The following is a 19,784-nucleotide window of genomic DNA, read 5'->3' on the forward strand; positions in this document are numbered from 1 at the left end:
TTCCTCATGCAAATCAGTTATATTTTTAATGTAGACTTTCAGATCTTTACTTTCGTCAGGAATGTAAGTACAACAATGTTGAACTTTCAGCATTCCACAGACTCCACCCTCTTTTGTCAATAATATATCAAGGGCAAGTCGATTTTGCATTACCATAGCACGCATGGCAACCATTTTTCGGTATGTATCATGGCATTCACTGTTCCCTACAAAGTAATTATCATATGCAGTTTGATTTCTTCTAATACATAACTTTCCTTTCTGAGGCCAATCTAAAGCCATAGTTGAACTAGCTTCTCCTTTCAAATGTTTTTCCATTTCAACATCCCAAACGGCCTTTTCTTCTTTTCCTTCATGTACTTTCCTTTGCATTTTTAATCTCCTTTCTTCAACCATATCTAAAAACATCTTTTCCTCTTTCTTTAAACTGCAAGTCAAATTGTTTCTAAATATAGATTCTAATGTTAGTTCTTTAGTTTCTAAGACCTAACACCTTTGCAGGCTTTACTTTATTCAATTAGTTAATTGCAGGTACTTGTGAAAATATGTTATCTACATCTGAAAAATAATATTCTAACTTCCCTATTTTGTAAAACAGACTAGCTATTACACTACATGTTATTCCATACATTACTGGGAAGTGATGGTAGGTCACTCCCTCCGATACAGATGCAGGTAGCTGGATACAAACGTAGCAATTCCTCACATCCATTGTCTTTACGTATTCGTACAGAAGTTTCGAAAATACATTGTTAGAGAAATCATTAATAGACCTGTCTTTATGTAGATAATTTCTATCTATTTTAGTCTGATATACCTTCTGAATCTTTTCTATATTAGTTTTATTTTCGCTATGTCCTTCTATTGTCTCTAAGGTAATCTTAAATGAGATCATCAAAGCTAACACACTCCATAGAAGCATTAGTAATCCTGTACAACAACAACACATTTTAAACCATCGTTTTAGAAATACACATTTAGCTTTTCTACGTTCTGTGTTTACCATTTTTGTAAAATGATCAGTGACTTTTGACTTAGCCTCTTCTACTTCACAACTAGTTTTGTCTAACCCAAGGCTCTAAGCACCTATTTGGTTCTATCAGTTATGTCTTTGCCTGTATTTTATTGTTTTTCCATTATCAGCAGTTTTGTCTCGTTCAGTTTGGCATTTGATCGTCTTTCACTTTCCTCTCATAATCTTGATACAGAACTTCCTGAACATCCGTTTCTTCTCCAATATTGGACAAGATAACTCTCCGGATTTCCGATCCTTCGTCTTCCTCAACCACTTCTGGTACAGTCACCTCTGGGTTTTCTTGGCTATCCACCTCTTCTCTTATTTCAGGCAGGGCCACATATGACCATTCTGGCGACTTATACTTCTGGTTAGGTTTCCTCGTTCTTTTGCTTTCCTCTACTGTAGGTACTTTCTCGGTCTTCGATTTTTCTTGACTAAATACTTCATTCACTTTTTCTTCTCTGGGTGAATCCACTCGTGTCAACCGATATCTCAGACTCTTTATCTTGTTTGGCCAAATTTCATCTCTTGCTGACCTTTTCAGTTTACTTCCTTTATCATTCTTTTCAGCTCTCCATGCTCTCTTTCTCAGGACTCGACCTTCTGGTACATCCCCTTCACTATCCTCTGATTCTGTTTCAACTTGCTTTTTGCTTTCAACTGTTCTTCTTTCCACCACTTCTTTTGTTTTCCCTATTTCTGTCCCTCCACGTGTTTCTTGCACAATATCTTCCTGCTGATTAACTGTCCCTTCCTCTAACTGGATGTTGGAATTCCCTACGACTCCTCGGGGGTCTTTCACAGAAATCTTTCCCTCATTTTCTGTATCTGGCACCTGTTCATCTACTTTTGTTATTTCAGGGGGAATTTCTCTCAGTTTTTCATCAGGAATTTCCTTATCAATAATTTCTTTGATTGTCCCTTCACTGCTTTTCTCTTTTCCCGAGCGTACCGGTATCTGTTCAGTCTCTGAGTCTGAGCTGGTATCAGAAATCTGCAACCTCCTTCTCAAGGGAATATTCTCCGGGGCAAATGTCAAGGTTGGCTCTGTCTCCCGCCTTTCAGGATTTTCTCTTGTTCTTACTTCTTCAGCATCCGATTCAGAACTACTTTCTGAGTCTTCATAATATTCTCGTTCTTTGTTATCCACTGGATTTGGGATTCTCAATGTGTGACTAGAATGGATCAAGTTCATAATCCTAGCACACTTCACAGCTGTTGTTGTAGTCAAAATCACTTGTCGTGGTTTTCCCCAACGTGGGACCAAACAGTTCCTCCTTCTGTGTACTTTAATTCTCACCCAGTCTCCTGGGCTCTGATCATGAGCTTGCTTCTTTTCAAGGGTGATGGCATCCGATCCAACCTGATGAAATACAGAATGAACTGCGTCAGCCAGCCCCTTACAGTAATCCAACACCAAGTCATCAGTTATAGGCAACAGCTTGTTGACTGGTATGAATACATGGCGCATTGCTCTTCCCATGATAAGTTCATGGGGACTCAAACCTGTGTTCCTATCTGGAATTGATCTAATAGTCATGAGTACCAGAGGCAAGACATCAGGCCATCTCAAACCTGTGGCTAAACACATTTTTCCTAATCTGTTTTTCATGGTACCATTTACTTGTTCCACCACACCCGAAGCCTCTGGGCGATAGGCACAATGTAGTTTCTGTTGTACATTCAATGCTTCACAAATCAGTTTCACGATCTCATTATGGAAATGTTTTCCTCTATCTGACTCAATTGTGACTTGTAACCCGAATCTGGGAATTAACTCCCTCAACAGTAATTTAGCTACCGTTATTCCATAACTTCTTCTTGTGGGGTATGCTTCTACCTATCCAGAAAACAAGCAGACCATTACTAGAACATACCTCAACCTGTTACAGGGAGGCATCTCAATGAATTCTGCATTCTGGTGAAAGGTCCTCCTTCTCGAGCTATTGTTCCTAGACTTACCACTGTTTTCCTTCCCGGATTGAACTGTTGACATTTAAGGCATCATTGACAAAGGCTTTCAGCTACAAGTCTAAATTTTGCATTGTACCATGTCTGCTTAAAGGACCTAATCATTGCGTCTCTCCCTATGTGTGCTTGTCCATGATACATCCGTGCCATGGCAGACACCATGCTATCAGGCATGACTGGTCTTCCATCCCGATCGACCCATACATGATCTGTTTCCCTTGGTGCACATCCTGCTTTTACCCACTGTCTAATTTCCTGCTTCTTCCTGCAATTGCTCACTTCCTCCCATGTACTCACAATGTTAGTAAACAATAGAGGACAAGAATTAATTTTCCTCTCTTTTGCCCTGTTGACCGAATTTTGATTACGTGCACAACGTTGAGCCATATCGTTGGCGTATCTGTTTCCGACCGCGATATAATCGGCGGTTTGCGCATGGGCTGCACACTTTACAACAGCCAATTGCTTAGGCAGCTGTATCGCCTCAAGCAATTTCCCTACCACTTCAGCATTCTTTATGGGAGTTCCACTTGAAGTCAAAAATCCTGTCTGCAGCCATACCTGACCAAAATCATGCACAACACCGAAGCCATACTGACTATCGGTAATCACAGTCACTCTCACATTCTTTCCCAACTTGCATGCTCTAGTCAACGCTACAAGTTCAGCAACCTGGGCTGATTTTACTCCCTTCAGGTAAGATGCTTCTATTACAACTGCAACTGTGCATACTGCATATGCTGCACTCAGATTTCCTTCGTCTGTTCTCAAGCATGACCCATTTACAAACATCTCGCAAGGCTTACATTTGTTGCACCTAATATGACTTTCTCATATTTAGTCAGCCGACTATGTGTCATGCACTGAGTGCTGCCCCTTGTTAAAAGGATTGCCATTACATGAGGTACAAACACTCGCACAGGATATCCCATCACAATTCCCTCACTCTGTTCCAGACTCTTACAAGTATTATATATTCAAATAAGTTAGCGCAAACCTACTGATAGAGAATTGAATGTAACACTTTAAACAAAGTACAGGATGTTGAAGTGTGCTACTCAGAAACGAGGAGGCCCACCTCGTATAGAACAAATGAAGCTGCTGGTGAATGATCACCAGTATACCGAGTGCACAGCAGAATCGAATAGAATACACTTATTTTTCTATGAATTGAATACACAAGAAACTTCAATTAGTTGATGGAAGACAATTGTTCAACAAAAAACTTCACAATTGTATCAAAGAAATGTTATGTATATATGTGATCCAAATAATCACAATGCAAACAATATACAGCATCAATAAATGAAAAATTCAAGAGTTTGGGTCGTCTGGGATGAGAAACGAATAAAAAACTTCTCATTTTTTGGGTGATCCATGACATTTCTTCTGCATGATCAAGGATTTGTGAAAAGATGTTTTGAAATGAAGAATTCGGGTCTTGTTCAAGTTTTAAATAGGTGGTTGTGTCCTGAAGATGAAGAAACACTTTTTGTTCGTAGAGCGTGCGATCCATAATCACTAATGCTCCACCCTTATCTGCTGGTTGAAAAATAAGTCTGTCGTCTCTGGCCAATTGGTTAATGATAGCTACTTCATGTTTTTTCAAATTTGTTTGAGTAGATGTTTGAAGTTTCAACTTAGACAGGTCCATGCGGATTAGTGTTTCAAATGAATCAAGAATTTTATGAGAAACGGGAGGCATGTATGTACTTTTAGGTTTAAATGCTTGCAGTTCAGGATCAGAATCCTCTGATTGACCAACAAAAGATTCCTGGTTAGGTACTACGTTAGAAAAGAAATGTTTTAATCTGAGGTTTCTCATAAACTTAAACACAGAGAGGGTTTCAGTATTCGCAGTTTGAGAACTTGCGGTAGGTGACTCATCTTGAAGCGTAACTGGTAAACGTGTGGCCTCTAATTCACGATCTGAGACTACGGATTCTTGGGAAGAAGTGTTAGGTTTTTGAAACGGTCTTCTGCGGGCATACACTTCAGCCCAGGTGTAAACCTCATTCAACTTGTAATCGATCGTGTCTCGACGGAATTTGCATAACTTACGCTCTTGAAGTTCTTTGCCATACGTTTCCAATTTGTTGTTGATGTCGTCCAGGGTTAACTTCCAGTAATCTGCCGCGCAACGTGAAGATAAGTCAGATTTGATAGAATCAATTTCTTCTTCAAGTTCTCGAATGGTTCGTGCAAGTTCTTCAATCAGTAACAATATTAAATCAAGAGAACATTTATTTAGCACTGCCTGCCATTTCTCCATGAAAACTTTATTGAATTGGATCTTATACAAGAGGGGTTTGATGGGCAGCCGTAATCCACGCGGAATGCGTTGAGCTTTATGGTACTGAATGAGCGTGGAGGCATGTAACCTTTGACTAAGAGCCCTACGTGTGACAAATTCAAGTTGGCGGATTGGTTGAGATACAGATCCACTCTGGGCATTGAAGGGCGGTGCATCTTGGATTAATGAATAGATGTCATTAACTTGAGATGTAGAATATGTGAAAGTGTCCGCCCTATTGTCAGTCAGATTAGCAATACTTTCAAACGACATGATTGAGTTGGTGGAAGGGTGCCAGCTAACTAAGAGTGGGCTATTATAAATGCTATATATTCAAATAAGTTAGCGCACACCTACTGATAGAGAATTGAATGTAACACTTTATGGTTTAAATCTGTTTATTGATTTGTACAAACAATAAAACAAAGCCCACGACTCCGTAGGCACAGTGCCAATGAGACAACCGAGTTGCCCGTCATACCGTTAATAAGCGTGGGACAGACCCAACAAATAAAGAAAATAAAATAACTTAAAAAGGATACAAACATTCAACAATACCCCCCCTCCCTCCTCCCCTCCCTCATCCACTTTAACCATAAGAGTAAGGACATCGTTTAGGGATCAGCGCCGTCGCCTACGGCAGTTCTGGGAAGCGGCCTCCGGAATCTGTGTATCCGCGAGGCGCAGCAATCGCAGGTAGCGGGAGCAGGTCAGCTCCCAAAACTCGGACACCAGCAGGGTTAGGAAGGGCCTCCACAACTCCGGAAACTAGGACCCCCTACCGGCCAAGGTGAGAGTGAGTTTCTCCATGCCCAACACCAGCCAAAGCCTCTGGAGCCATCCGGTGAATGTTGGAAGCTGGGCAGATCGCCAATGTATCAGTATGTTTTGTGTCGCTGCACCTAAGGCAATAGCAATCAGCCGGCCTCTCCGGGACTTGAGTGGATATGTCAGCGGGTTGGGCAAGCCCAGGAGGACATAAGCGGGGAATCGAGGGAGTTGCGTCTCCAGGTGGAGATCAATTTCGTCTAAGACTTGGGCCCAGTATGTTTGGAGGCAGGCACAACTCCACAGAACATGCTCCAGGGTACCCACCTCCCCGCACCCCCTCCAACACAACGCACTCCGGCTAGAGTCAAAGCGATGCAGGCGCTCCGGCGTGTAATACCAATAGGTGGCGAGTTTAGTCATAGTCTCTGTAAGTCCCATGTGGTATGCCGAATGCCGTGCTCTATGGTATATGCCTTCCCACTCTTTATGGCTGAGAGATCTACCCAGGTCCCTCTCCCAACGAGTCCTGCCTGCATTATATGTGTGTGTGGTAGTGTCTAGAAGCATTTTGTAAATATCAGAGATGATTTTCTTACCGGACTTGCGCGTTACCAGCCACTTTTCGTAAGGGGTCAACAGGCGCTGCGCCTGGGGTCGGACCTGCGGGTGGAGTGCCCAGTGCCTAACCTGCAGATAAGCCAAGCGTTCAGACTCCGGAAGGCCATAATGTTCTTTGAACTGCGGGAATGTGATGATGCCGTCAAAATCAAATAGGTGGCCTAGTGACCTACAGGAGGAGGAGGGCCAAGCGCGAAAGGCCCGCGAATCTGCCCCAGGGTGGAATTCCGGGTTATCAAATAGTGGGGTAAGAGGCGACGGGAAGGACGTCAGTCGGTGGGTAGTGTTAGTGCGATCCCAAGACTCCAAGACAGTGCTTGTAATGTAAGAGGTGTAAAGATTGGGGGGGTCGATGCTGTTTACGAAGAAAGGGGATGCCCTGTAGCGGCCTAGCCGCCACCGCCTGATCCTGGAACAACCAGTGCTTCTCCGACTCCAGTTGATGCCACTCTACTAAGTACCGAAGCTGCGAAGCGTGGAAGTATAGCTGGAGGTCAGGGAGCCCCATCCCTCCCCTCTCCGGCGGAAGAGCCACTACCGCGTGTCGGAATCAGGGTTTGCGGCCATGCTAGATAAAACGCGCTAGATCCGCCTGCGTCTGTTGGATCCAACCTGACGGAGGGCGAAGGGGAAGGGTCTGGAAGGGGTACAAAATCTGCGGAAGCACTGTCATTTTGGTGGCCGCTATCCTGCCTAGCCAGGAGATGGTGCAGGTTTTCCATCTGCTCAATTCTTTGCGTATGTGGGACCGGAGGTTAGAGTAATTAATGTCCGCAGTGGCCTGAAGGGTTGGGGCTAGCTGAATACCCAAGTAGGGGATCGAGGCAGGCGCCCAGCTCATAGTTTGTTCCTCCTGAATATGGGCCAGCGTGGGTGGGGAGAGTGAGATGTTAAGCGCCATGGATTTGTCTAGGTTGATTTTAAACCCTGATCCTCGTGCAAAGCCATAGAGCTCGATGAATAGGGCACGTAGAGCCGGGATTGGGTCGGACAGGGAAAGCAGAATATCATCCGCATAGAGACTAATGGTATGAATATCCCCTCCAAATTTAATCCCGGTGATAAGAGGGTGTCGTCGGACTCGAAGGGCCAAGGGCTCCATGTAGAGTGCGAAGAGGAGGGGCGACAGGGGGCATCCCTGCCTAGTTCCACTCCCGATGGGAAATCGGGAGGAGGTGTAGCCATTATCTCGGACTGTTGCCTGGGGGAAGCGATAGCAGTTTAAAATTCTGGTGCGTAATTCCTCCCCCAACCCCGCCTTTATCAAGACCATCTCCAGATACGGCCAATGGACCCTGTCAAAGGCCTTTTCCGCGTCGAGGGCCAGAAGCCTATACTCCCCTTGTGTGCGGAAGGCCTATTCAATCAGGTGGAGAATACGCTTAGTGTTGTCGCTCGTTTGCCGCTGAGGGATAAAGCCCGCTTGATCAGGATCGACCAGCTGGGCCATATATGGAGCCAATCGAGCCGCTATTATGCTGGTGTACAGTTTAATATCTATGTTCAGCAAAGATATGGGCCTGTAGGCGCCACAAGCTGTCCTGTCCTTCCCAGGTTTGGGGATAACCACAATCGCTGCCTCCAACATATCCCCCGGGATGGCTCCCAGTTGGTCAACAGTATTGAACAAGCTTGTCCGGAGTGGGGCCACTTGGCTGCAAAAAGTCTTATAAAAGGCAGCCATGTACCCATCTGGGCCAGGTGATTTACCCAGCTTGAGGCGCGAAATTGCTGAAATGACTTCCTCTGTCTGAATAGCTCTATCTAAGTGCTCTGCTTGCGCTGGAGTGAGAGAAGGCATGTGGGCCGCGTCTATGTATGCAGCACTGCTCTGGGCTTCCAGGGATTCCCCTGTATAAAGGTCCGCATAAAATTCGCGGAAGGTTTCGGCTATAGCTGCGTCGTCTGTCACTTCCTCCACCCCGCGTTCCGAAGTGCGTGGACCCCCTGCTTCTGTCTGGGTTCCCGCAGTTTGTTTGCCAGCAGGCGACCGCATCGATCCCCCCCGTATAGTACGAATGTCGGAGCCGAAGGGCCGCAAACTCCGCCCTGTCCTGGTCCAGGGCTGCAAGCTGCTTTCGTTCTATGCATAGCTGTCGCCAAGCGTGAGAAGCGCCAGTTCTCCGAGACGCGCTGGGAAAGCTCCGCCCGTTTGCGGCTACGCTCGCGGTTTTGGGCAGAGGATATGGCTATGAATTCACCCCTCAGGACTGCTTTCAGCGCTAACCACTGCGTTGCCTTAGTCGTGTCCGAATTAGCGTTGTGAGAGAGGAAATTTGTGATAGCCTTCTGGAGCTGGTCAATGACTGAATGTTGGTGTAGCAGTGTGTCGCGCAGGCGCCAGTGTCGGAGAGGCTGCAGAGAAGGCGGGAGCCGGAAAGTGGCCAGCACCGGGGAGGGATCCGAGAGGGAAGCCGTTAAAATTTCAGCGTTCAAGGCGTGGGCCTGGAGGGGCGAGGAGCTGAGAAAGTAATCCAAGCGTGCGTACATTTTGTGTGCTCCCGAGTAAAAGGTATAACCCCGACTGGTCGGGTGGAAGTAACGCCATAAATCCAACAGTCCCACATCCCTAAGTCGAGCCCGCCCGGCAGCTGTGAGAACCCCCGTTTGCCCGGTGCGCTGACAGGAACGATCTAAGGTGTTGTCGAAGACAATGTTGAGGTCGCCGCCCAGCAGCAGACGGCGGTCCGCTGTCGCCGCAGCTTCATCAAGTGCCTTGAGGAGAAATACGGACTGCCCTTCATTGGGCGCATATATGGAACCCACCCCGAAGGTCACCCCCCCCCCCAATAGGAACTGATACGTGAGTAAGCGGCCCTTTATCTCCACCCCTTTATGTAGGACCCTGCCAGGGAAGGATCGGGATACCAATATAGCTACCCCCGCTGATTTGGAGTTGGCCGAGGAGAACAGCTGCGTAGGAAAAGCCCGGGATTGCAACCTATGGTGGTCTTTGGCCAGAAGGTGGGTCTCCTGTAGGAGGCAAATGTCTGCTTTTGTGTGTTCCAGATAGTTAAGGATTGCTCTTCGTTTGACGGGGTTGTTCAATCCCCGCACATTTAGCGTAAGGACTTTAAGAGGGGTGTGTGGCATCTAGGGACCAGAAACAGAGCCAACGGCGATATAAGCTGTTGGCCATGCGAAACAGATGGGAGCTACGCCCCGGATTATCGGATCGGGTGCGTGATAACTCTGAAGTGCAATAGAGAACAGTGGACGAGGGAACCCCTACCCAGAACCAACCCCCTAACACCCCTAAGAAACAACTGGACCAGCGATGAAAACCACTGGTGAAAGTAAACAAAAAAATCAAAATCCAAAGGTATTGTCCGTCTCCTTGGGTATACCAGGAGAGCGTCCATGTGGGGACCATAGTGTGACCAAGGGGGAAGAGACTCGGCTCCTCCCGCCGTCCACCGGGCAGACCCGGACCCATTGCGGCAGAGTATGCACGTCGACCGCTCACTTGCCACCCGGACCCGCCCCTGCCAGGGCGTCCGTCGCGGAGGCCAATGCATCCCGTTGACTCTGTGCAATGTCAGTTTTGTTGGGCTTCCAGGTTCGTCGACGCCCTCCCTGGCGCCGCCACCCCGACGCAGAGGGCTCGGGTCCAGAGCCCGTACTGTGAGAATCGTCATCTGCGCCCGGCAGCGGGAGGCCCAGCAACCTGCAGGAGTCAGAGAGTGAGCGGAGCTGGTGTAGTTGGCCTGCGAGTCTAAAGATGAGGCGAAAGGGGTGACCCCACGAGTACGGAATACCCTGCTGCCGAAGATGCTCAGTCACTGGGCGGAATTGCCGGCGGCGTTGTAGGGTGATCAGGGCCAGGTCTTGATATAGCACCGGTGATTGCCCCTGGTAGGAGATAGGGTGGAGGGTTCTCGCCTTCATGAGGAACGCCTCTTTGGTTTTGAAGTCCTGAGCGCACACCAGTATGTCTGCTGGAGGGGCGTTAGGCCCCCGAGGCGGGCCAACTCTGTGCGCCCTGTCCAAGACGATCTCAGTGCCTTCTGGAGCGGCTAGGATATGACGGAAGAGGCCCGCGGCGAATGCAAAGAGGTCTTTGGTGTCATCCAATGCCTTCACTCCCCGGATACGGATGTTGTGTCTGCGGGATCTATTTTCCAAATCTTCCATGTGAGTTTGGACATCCAGCTGTTGGTCCTGCAGGCGGAGAATCTCCTGTTGGAGTGTGGCGATGTCCGACACTGTGGCATCGCTCTTTTCCTCCAGGGTCGCGACACGGTCCCCAACTTCGTCGACATCACGGCGGATCTCCTTGATCTCAGCTGTGAGGTCCACCTTCACCGTCTGAAGGTCCGCCCTGAGCGTTTGAAAGAGGGATTCCATGTATGCTTTGGTGATCGGCTCTTCCCCATAGCCGGGAGGATGCTGAGGGGGCACCATCGTGGGGGTCCCGCCGGCAGGGCTGGGGGCGGAGTGTGCGCGCCCAAAGATGTCCTTCAGTGGTTTCTGCTTTCGCCCCCTAGATGAGGGCATAGTCATGGGGGCACCACTAGATATCCCGCACCTGGAGGCACGTCAGGTCCAGTGCAGTGGTCAGGGGACGCCAGTGAGTGAGCCCCTGCTGCGCCACCGGAGAGTCTTGATCCGGCTCCAGGCTACTGTTGCCCACCACCCAGCAGGACTGTGAGGAAGGCCTCGTGGGTGCGGCGCGCCGTCCCGGTAAGATAGTAATGTAGAGGGGCCCTGCACCCCATAGGGGCCAATGTCCAGCAGCGACAGTCTCTCCACCCCGTGGGGCCCTCCTCCGGGCCCCCTCCCTGCCGCCGTGCTATCCTCTCCGGGCGAACGTAGGCCTTGTCGCCCCTCAGGCCGACTATCCCCTGCTCCGCCAGATCAAAGGCGACTCTCCGGATCCTCCCCAGTCAGCACACCAGAGGACCGAGCCCCCCCAGTCCCCCGTCGAGCGTGGGTGTCTCCTACCTGGTTCCGGCTGCCACGCGCCACCAGGCCCAGCCAGTCCACACCATGTGCCGCTACTCGATGCCAGGCCGGGGATCCGATCGGGCCTCCGCGCGACGGAAGAGCAGCCGGACAGGACGTGTCCACGGGGGGGCCGAGGTCCCCTCCACCGCCAGACGCCCTCGGGAAAGCAGCCGGAGGTCGCCCGTGGGGGCGCAGAAGTATGGGGAAGGCCGCCCACTCCAGGTCCGGTGTCCGTAAGATGCTTTGTCCCTCCGCTCCTTCGGGCGTCCACAGGGGGGGGCCTCCCGCGTCGGATCAGGCTCCGGAACGTCGGGGGTGCGCCGCGGCTCACCCCGCTGCCCCGGTCTGGGTGTCTACCTCCGCTGGGCCGTTGAGCGCTCCGAGGGTCCGCGGAAGGCCCACTGCGGGCGCGCAGATGGATGGGGAGGGCCACCTGTTCCGGGCCCCCCAGCGCAGCGTCCCGTTGGCCCCTGGGCTCCGCTCGGTCCGGTCTTCAAGGCGATGCCAGGGGGCGGCCTCCCGCGCCGGGTCCTCGCCTAGTCTGCTGCGCCCCAGGACGGAGGCTGCCGCGCGGCTGCCGGCGGGGCCCAGGAGGCTCGGAACCGGCCCGCCTCTCTCTATCTCCTCTGTCGCCGCCGCTCCACGGCACCCGGGCTCGTTCTCCTCGCTGGACGACGGGTCTCAGGACAGAGGCCGGGAAGGAGGAAGCTGGCCTCGACGGCTCCCGCCCGGGTCGCCGCTCCGCTGAAGCCTTCGTGGAAGCGCCCGGCGGCGCTGGTCCGGCCGCCTCTCCACCAACCAGCTCCCAGCCGCACAGCACGGTTGATCGCCGCCGAGCTCCACCGCAGTCCGGTCAGCCTCTCCCCTGGCGAGCTGCGCCAACGCCACCGGCTATTCGTGGGTCCCACAGAAGCTGAACAAAGCTAATTTCGGTGGACGGCGGGCAAGAGCTTCAGCAAACGCGTCCTACCTCGCCGCCATCTTGGCCACGCCCCCGAATGTAACACTTTAAACAAAGTACAGGATGTTGAAGCGTGCTACTCAGAAACGAGGAGGCCCACCTCGTATAGAACAAATGAAGCTGCTGGTGAATGATCACCAGTATACCGAGTGCACAGCAGAATCGAATAGAATGCACTTATTTTTCTATGAATTGAATATACGAGAAACTTCAATTAGTTGATGGAAGACAATTGTTCAACAAAAAACTTCACAATTGTATCAAAGAAATGTTTTTTATGTATATATGTGATCCAAATATTCACAATGCAAACAATATACAGCATCAATAAATGAAAAATTCAAGAGTTTGGGTCGTCTGGGATGAGAAACGAATAAAAAACTTCTCATTTTTTGGGTGATCCATGACATTTCTTCTGCATGATCAAGGATTTGTGAAAAGATGTTTTGAAATGAAGAAGTCGGGTCTTGTTCAAGTTTTAAATAGGTGGTTGTGTCCTGAAGATGAAGAAACACTTTTTGTTCGTAGAACGTGCGATCCATAATCACTAATGCTCCACCCTTATCTGCTGGTTGAAAAATAAGTCTGTCGTCTCTGGCCAATTGGTTAATGATAGCTACTTCATGTTTTTTCAAATTTGTTTGAGTAGATGTTTGAAGTTTCAACTTAGACAGGTCCATGCGGATTAGTGTTTCAAATGAATCAAGAATTTTATGAGAAACGGGAGGCATGTATGTACTTTTAGGTTTAAATGCTTGTAGTTCAGGATCAGAATTCTCTGATTGACCAACAAAAGATTCCTGGTTAGGTACTACGTTAGAAAAGAAATGTTTTAATCTGAGGTTTCTCATAAACTTAAACTCAGAGATCTCCAAATTGAGAGGGTTGGTGTGATGTACAGGGACAAAGGACATCCCTTTGTTCAAAACTTTTTCTTGTGCTGTTGATAAAGGAACAGAAGAAATATTTATAGCAAGGCTTTGCCTTTGCTCCTCAAATTGCGAACCTCTGATTCCTTTTCTTTTGCTCCTCCTGGTTTGTTTGGGTCTGGTGGCGACCTGAGGATGATCCGCTGGCTAAAAAAGATGTTGATTGAGCGAGGGTTTCAGTATTCGCAGTTTGAGAACTTGCGGTAGGTGACTCATCTTGAAGCGTAACTGGTAAACGTGTGGCCTCTAATTCACGATCTGAGACTACGGATTCTTGGGAAGAAGTGTTAGGTTTTTGAAACGGTCTTCTGCGGGCATACACTTCAGCCCAGGTGTAAACCTCATTCAACTTGTAATCGATCGTGTCTCGACGGAATTTGCATAACTTGCGCTCTTGAAGTTCTTTGCCATACGTTTTCAATTTGTTGTTGATGTCGTCGAGGGTTAACTTCCAGTAATCTGCCTCGCAACATGAAGATAAATCAGATTTGATAGAATCAATTTCTTCTTCAAGTTCTCGAATGGTTCGTGCAAGTTCTTCAATCAGTAACAATATTAAATCAAGAGAACATTTATTTAGCACTGCCTGCCATTTCTCCATGAAAACTTTATTGAATTGGAACTTATACAAGAGGGGTTTGATGGGCAGCCGTAATCCACGCGGAATGCGTTGAGCTTTATGGTACTGAATGAGCGTGGAGGCATGTAACCTTTGACTAAGAGCCCTACATGTGACAAATTCAAGTTGGCGGATTTGTTGAGATACAGATCCACTCTGGGCATTGAAAGACGGTGCATCTTGGATTAATGAATAGATGTCATTAACTTGAGATGTAGAATATGTGAAAGTGTCTACCCTATTGTCAGTCAGATTACCAATACTTTCAAACGACATGATTGAGTTGGTGGAAGGGTGCCAGCTAACTAAGAGTGGGCTATTATAAATGCTATATATTCAAATAAGTTAGCGCACACCTACTGATAGAGAATTGAATGTAACACTTTAAACAAAGTACAGGATGTTGAAGCGTGCTACTCAGAAACGAGGAGGCCCACCTCGTATAGAACAAATGAAGCTGCTGGTGAATGATCACAAGTATACCGAGTGCACAGCAGAATCGAATAGAATACACTTATTTTTCTATGAATTGAATACACGAGAAACTTCAATTAGTTGATGGAAGACAATTGTTCAACAAAAAACTTCACAATTGTATCAAAGAAATGTTTTTTATGTATATATGTGATCCAAATAATCACAATGCAAACAATATACAGCATCAATAAATGAAAAATTCAAGAGTTTGGGTCGTCTGGGATGAGAAAGGAATAAAAAACTTCTCATTTTTTGGGTGATCCATGACATTTCTTCTGCATGATCAAGGATTTGTGAAAAGATGTTTTGAAATGAAGAATTCGGGTCTTGTTCAAGTTTTAAATAGGTGGTTGTGTCCTGAAGATGAAGAAACACTTTTTGTTCGTAGAGCGTGCGATCCATAATCACTAATGCTCCACCCTTATCTGCTGGTTGAAAAATAAGTCTGTCGTCTCTGGCCAATTGGTTAATGATAGCTACTTCATGTTTTTTCAAATTTGTTTGAGTAGATGTTTGAAGTTTCAACTTAGACAGGTCCATGCGGATTAGTGTTTCAAATGAATCAAGAATTTTATGAGAAACGGGAGGCATGTATGTACTTTTAGGTTTAAATGCTTGCAGTTCAGGATCAGAATCCTCTGATTGACCAACAAAAGATTCCTGGTTAGGTACTACGTTAGAAAAGAAACGTTTTAATCTGAGGTTTCTCATAAACTTAAACACAGAGAGGGTTTCAGTATTCGCAGTTTGAGAACTTGCGGTAGGTGACTCATCTTGAAGCGTAACTGGTAAACGTGTGGCCTCTAATTCACGATCTGAGACTACGGATTCTTGGGAAGAAGTGTTAGGTTTTTGAAACGGTCTTCTGCGGGCATACACTTCAGCCCAGGTGTAAACCTCATTCAACTTGTAATCGATCGTGTCTCGACGGAATTTGCATAACTTGCGCTCTTGAAGTTCTTTGCCATACGTTTTCAATTTGTTGTTGATGTCGTCGAGGGTTAACTTCCAGTAATCTGCCTCGCAACATGAAGATAAATCAGATTTGATAGAATCAATTTCTTCTTCAAGTTCTCGAATGGTTCGTGCAAGTTCTTCAATCAGTAACAATATTAAATCAAGAGAACATTTATTTAGCACTGCCTGCCATTTCTCCATGAAAACTTTATTGAATTGGAACTTATACAAGAGGGGTTTGATGGGCAGCCGTAATCCACGCGGAATGCGTTGAGCTTTATGGTACTGAATGAGCGTGGAGGCATGTAACCTTTGACTAAGAGCCCTACGTGTGACAAATTCAAGTTGGCGGATTTGTTGAGATACAGATCCACTCTGGGCATTGAAAGACGGTGCATCTTGGATTAATGAATAGATGTCATTAACTTGAGATGTAGAATATGTGAAAGTGTCTGCCCTATTGTCAGTCAGATTAGCAATACTTTCAAACGACATGATTGAGTTGGTGGAAGGGTGCCAGCTAATTAAGAGTGGGCTATTATAAATGCTATATATTCAAATAAGTTAGCGCACACCTACTGATAGAGAATTGAATGTAACACTTTAAACAAAGTACAGGATGTTGAAGCGTGCTACTCAGAAACGAGGAGGCCCACCTCGTATAGAACAAATGAAGCTGCTGGTGAATGATCACAAGTATACCGAGTGCACAGCAGAATCGAATAGAATACACTTATTTTTCTATGAATTGAATACACGAGAAACTTCAATTAGTTGATGGAAGACAATTGTTCAACAAAAAACTTCACAATTGTATCAAAGAAATGTTTTTTATGTATATATGTGATCCAAATAATCACAATGCAAACAATATACAGCATCAATAAATGAAAAATTCAAGAGTTTGGGTCGTCTCCAAATTGAGAGGGTTGGTGTGATGTACAGGGACAAAGGACATCCCTTTGTTCAAAACTTTTTCTTGTGCTGTTGTTAAAGGAACAGAAGAAATATTTATGGCAAGGCTTTGCCTTTGCTCCTCAAATTGCGAACCTATGATTCCTTTTCTTTTGCTCCTCCTGGTTTTTTTGGGTCTGGTGGGCGACCTGAGGATGATCCGCTGGCTAAAAAAGATGTCGATTGAGTGAGGGTTTCAGTATTTGCAGTTTGAGAACTTGCGGTAGGTGACTCATCTTGAAGCGTAACTGGTAAACGTGTGGCCTCTAATTCACGATCTGAGACTACGGATTCTTGGGAAGAAGTGTTAGGTTTTTGAAACGGTCTTCTGCGGGCATACACTTCAGCCCAGGTGTAAACCTCATTCAACTTGTAATCGATCGTGTCTCGACGGAATTTGCGTAACTTGCGCTCTTGAAGTTCTTTGCCATACTTTTCCAATTTGTTGTTGATGTCGTCGAGGGTTAACTTCCAGTAATCTTCCTCGCAACGTGAAGATAAGTCAGATTTGATAGAATCAATTTCTTCTTCAAGTTCTCGAATGGTTCGTGCAAGTTCTTCAATCAGTAACAATATTAAATCAAGAGAACATTTATTTAGCACTGCCTGCCATTTCTCCATGAAAACTTTATTGAATTGGAACTTATACAAGAGGGGTTTGATGGGCAGCCGTAATCCACGCGGAATGCGTTGAGCTTTATGGTACTGAATGAGCGTGGAGGCATGTAACCTTTGACTCAGAGCCCTACGTGTGACAAATTCAAGTTGGCGGATTTGTTGAGATACAGATCCACTCTGGGCATTGAAGGACGGTGCATCTTGGATTAATGAATAGATGTCATTAACTTGAGATGTAGAATATGTGAAAGTGTCTGCCCTATTGTCAGTCAGATTAGCAATACTTTCAAACGACATGATTGAGTTGGTGGAAGGGTGCCAGCTAACTAAGAGTGGGCTATTATAAATGCTATATATTCAAATAAGTTAGCGCACACCTACTGATAGAGAATTGAATGTAACACTTTAAACAAAGTACAGGATGTTGAAGCGTGCTACTCAGAAACGAGGAGGCCCACCTCGTATAGAACAAATGAAGCTGCTGGTGAATGATCACCAGTATACCGAGTGCACAGCAGAATCGAATAGAATACACTTATTTTTCTATGAATTGAATACACGAGAAACTTCAATTAGTTGATGGAAGACAATTGTTCAACAAAAAACTTCACAATTGTATCAAAGAAATGTTTTTATGTATATATGTATATATGTGATCCAAATAATCACAATGCAAACAATATACAGCATCAATAAATGAAAAATTCAAGAGTTTGGGTCGTCTGGGATGAGAAACGAATAAAAAACTTCTCATTTTTTGGGTGATCCATGACATTTCTTCTGCATGATCAAGGATTTGTGAAAAGATGTTTTGAAATGAAGAAGTCGAGTCTTGTTCAAGTTTTAAATAGGTGGTTGTGTCCTGAAGATGAAGAAACACTTTTTGTTCGTAGAACGTGCGATCCATAATCACTAATGCTCCACCCTTATCTGCTGGTTGAAAAATAAGCCTGTCGTCTCTGGCCAATTGGTTAATGATAGCTACTTCATGTTTTTTCAAATTTGTTTGAGTAGATGTTTGAAGTTTCAACTTAGACAGGTCCATGCGGATTAGTGTTTCAAATGAATCAAGAATTTTATGAGAAACGGGAGGCATGTATGTACTTTTAGGTTTAAATGCTTGTAGTTCAGGATCAGAATCCTCTGATTGACCAACAAAAGATTCCTGGTTAGGTACTACGTTAGAAAAGAAATGTTTTAACCTGAGGTTTCTCATAAACTTAAACACAGAGATCTCCAAATTGAGAGGGTTGGTGTGATGTACAGGGACAAAGGACATCCCTTTGTTCAAAACTTTTTCTTGTGCTGTAGTTAAAGGAACAGAAGAAATATTTATGGCAAGGCTTTGCCTTTGCTCCTCAAATTGCGAACCTCTGATTCCTTTTCTTTTGCTCCTCCTGGTTTTTTTGGGTCTGGTGGGCGACCTGAGGATGATCCGCTGGCCAAAAAAGATGCCGATTGAGCGAGGGTTTCAGTATTCGCAGTTTGAGAACTTGCGGTAGGTGACTCATCTTGAAGCGTAACTGGTAAACGGTGGAGCATTAGTGATTATGGATCGCACGTTCTACGAACAAAAAGTGTTTCTTCATCTTCAGGACACAACCACCTATTTAAAACTTGAACAAGACCCGACTTCTTCATTTCAAAACATCTTTTCACAAATCCTTGATCATGCAGAAGAAATGTCATGGATCACCCAAAAAATTAGAAGTTTTTTATTCGTTTCTCATCCCAGACGACCCAAACTCTTGAATTTTTCATTTATTGATGCTGTATATTGTTTGCATTGTGAATATTTGGATCACATATATACATAAAAAACATTTCTTTGATACAATTGTGAAGTTTTTTGTTGAACAATTGTCTTCCATCAACTAATTGAAGTTTCTCGTGTATTCAATTCATAGAAAAATAAGTGTATTCTATTCGATTCTGCTGTACACTCGGTATACTGGTGATCATTCACCAGCAGCTTCATTTGTTCTATACGAGGTGGGCCTCCTCGTTTCTGAGTAGCACGCTTCAACATCCTGTACTTTGTTTAAAGTGTTACATTCAATTCTCTATCAGCAGGTGTGCGCTAACTTATTTGAATATATAGCATTTATAATAGCCCACTCTTAGTTAGCTGGCACCCTTCCACCAACTCAATCATGTCGTTTGAAAGTATTGCTAATCTGACTGACAATAGGGCAGACACTTTCACATATTCTACATCTCAAGTTAATGACATCTATTCACTAATCCAAGATGCACTGTCCTTCAATGCCCAGAGTGGATCTGTATCTCAACAAATCCGCCAACCTGAATTTGTCACACGTAGGGCTCTTAGTCAAAGGTTACATGCCTCCACGCTCATTCAGTACCATAAAGCTCAACGCATTCCGCGTGGATTACGGCTGCCCATCAAACCCCTCTTGTATAAGTTCCAATTCAATAAAGTTTTAATGGAGAAATGGCAAGCAGTGCTAAATAAATGTTCTCTTGATTTAATATTGTTACTGATTGAAGAACTTGCACGAACCATTCGAGAACTTGAAGAAGAAATTGATTCTATCAAATCTGACTTATCTTCACGTTGCGAGGCAGATTACTGGAAGTTAACCCTCGACGACATCAACAACAAATTGGAACCGTATGGCAAAGAACTT

The sequence above is a fragment of the Triturus cristatus genome, chromosome 8 (assembly GCF_964204655.1).
Source record: "Triturus cristatus chromosome 8, aTriCri1.1, whole genome shotgun sequence".
Classification (NCBI taxonomy): domain Eukaryota; kingdom Metazoa; phylum Chordata; class Amphibia; order Caudata; family Salamandridae; genus Triturus; species Triturus cristatus.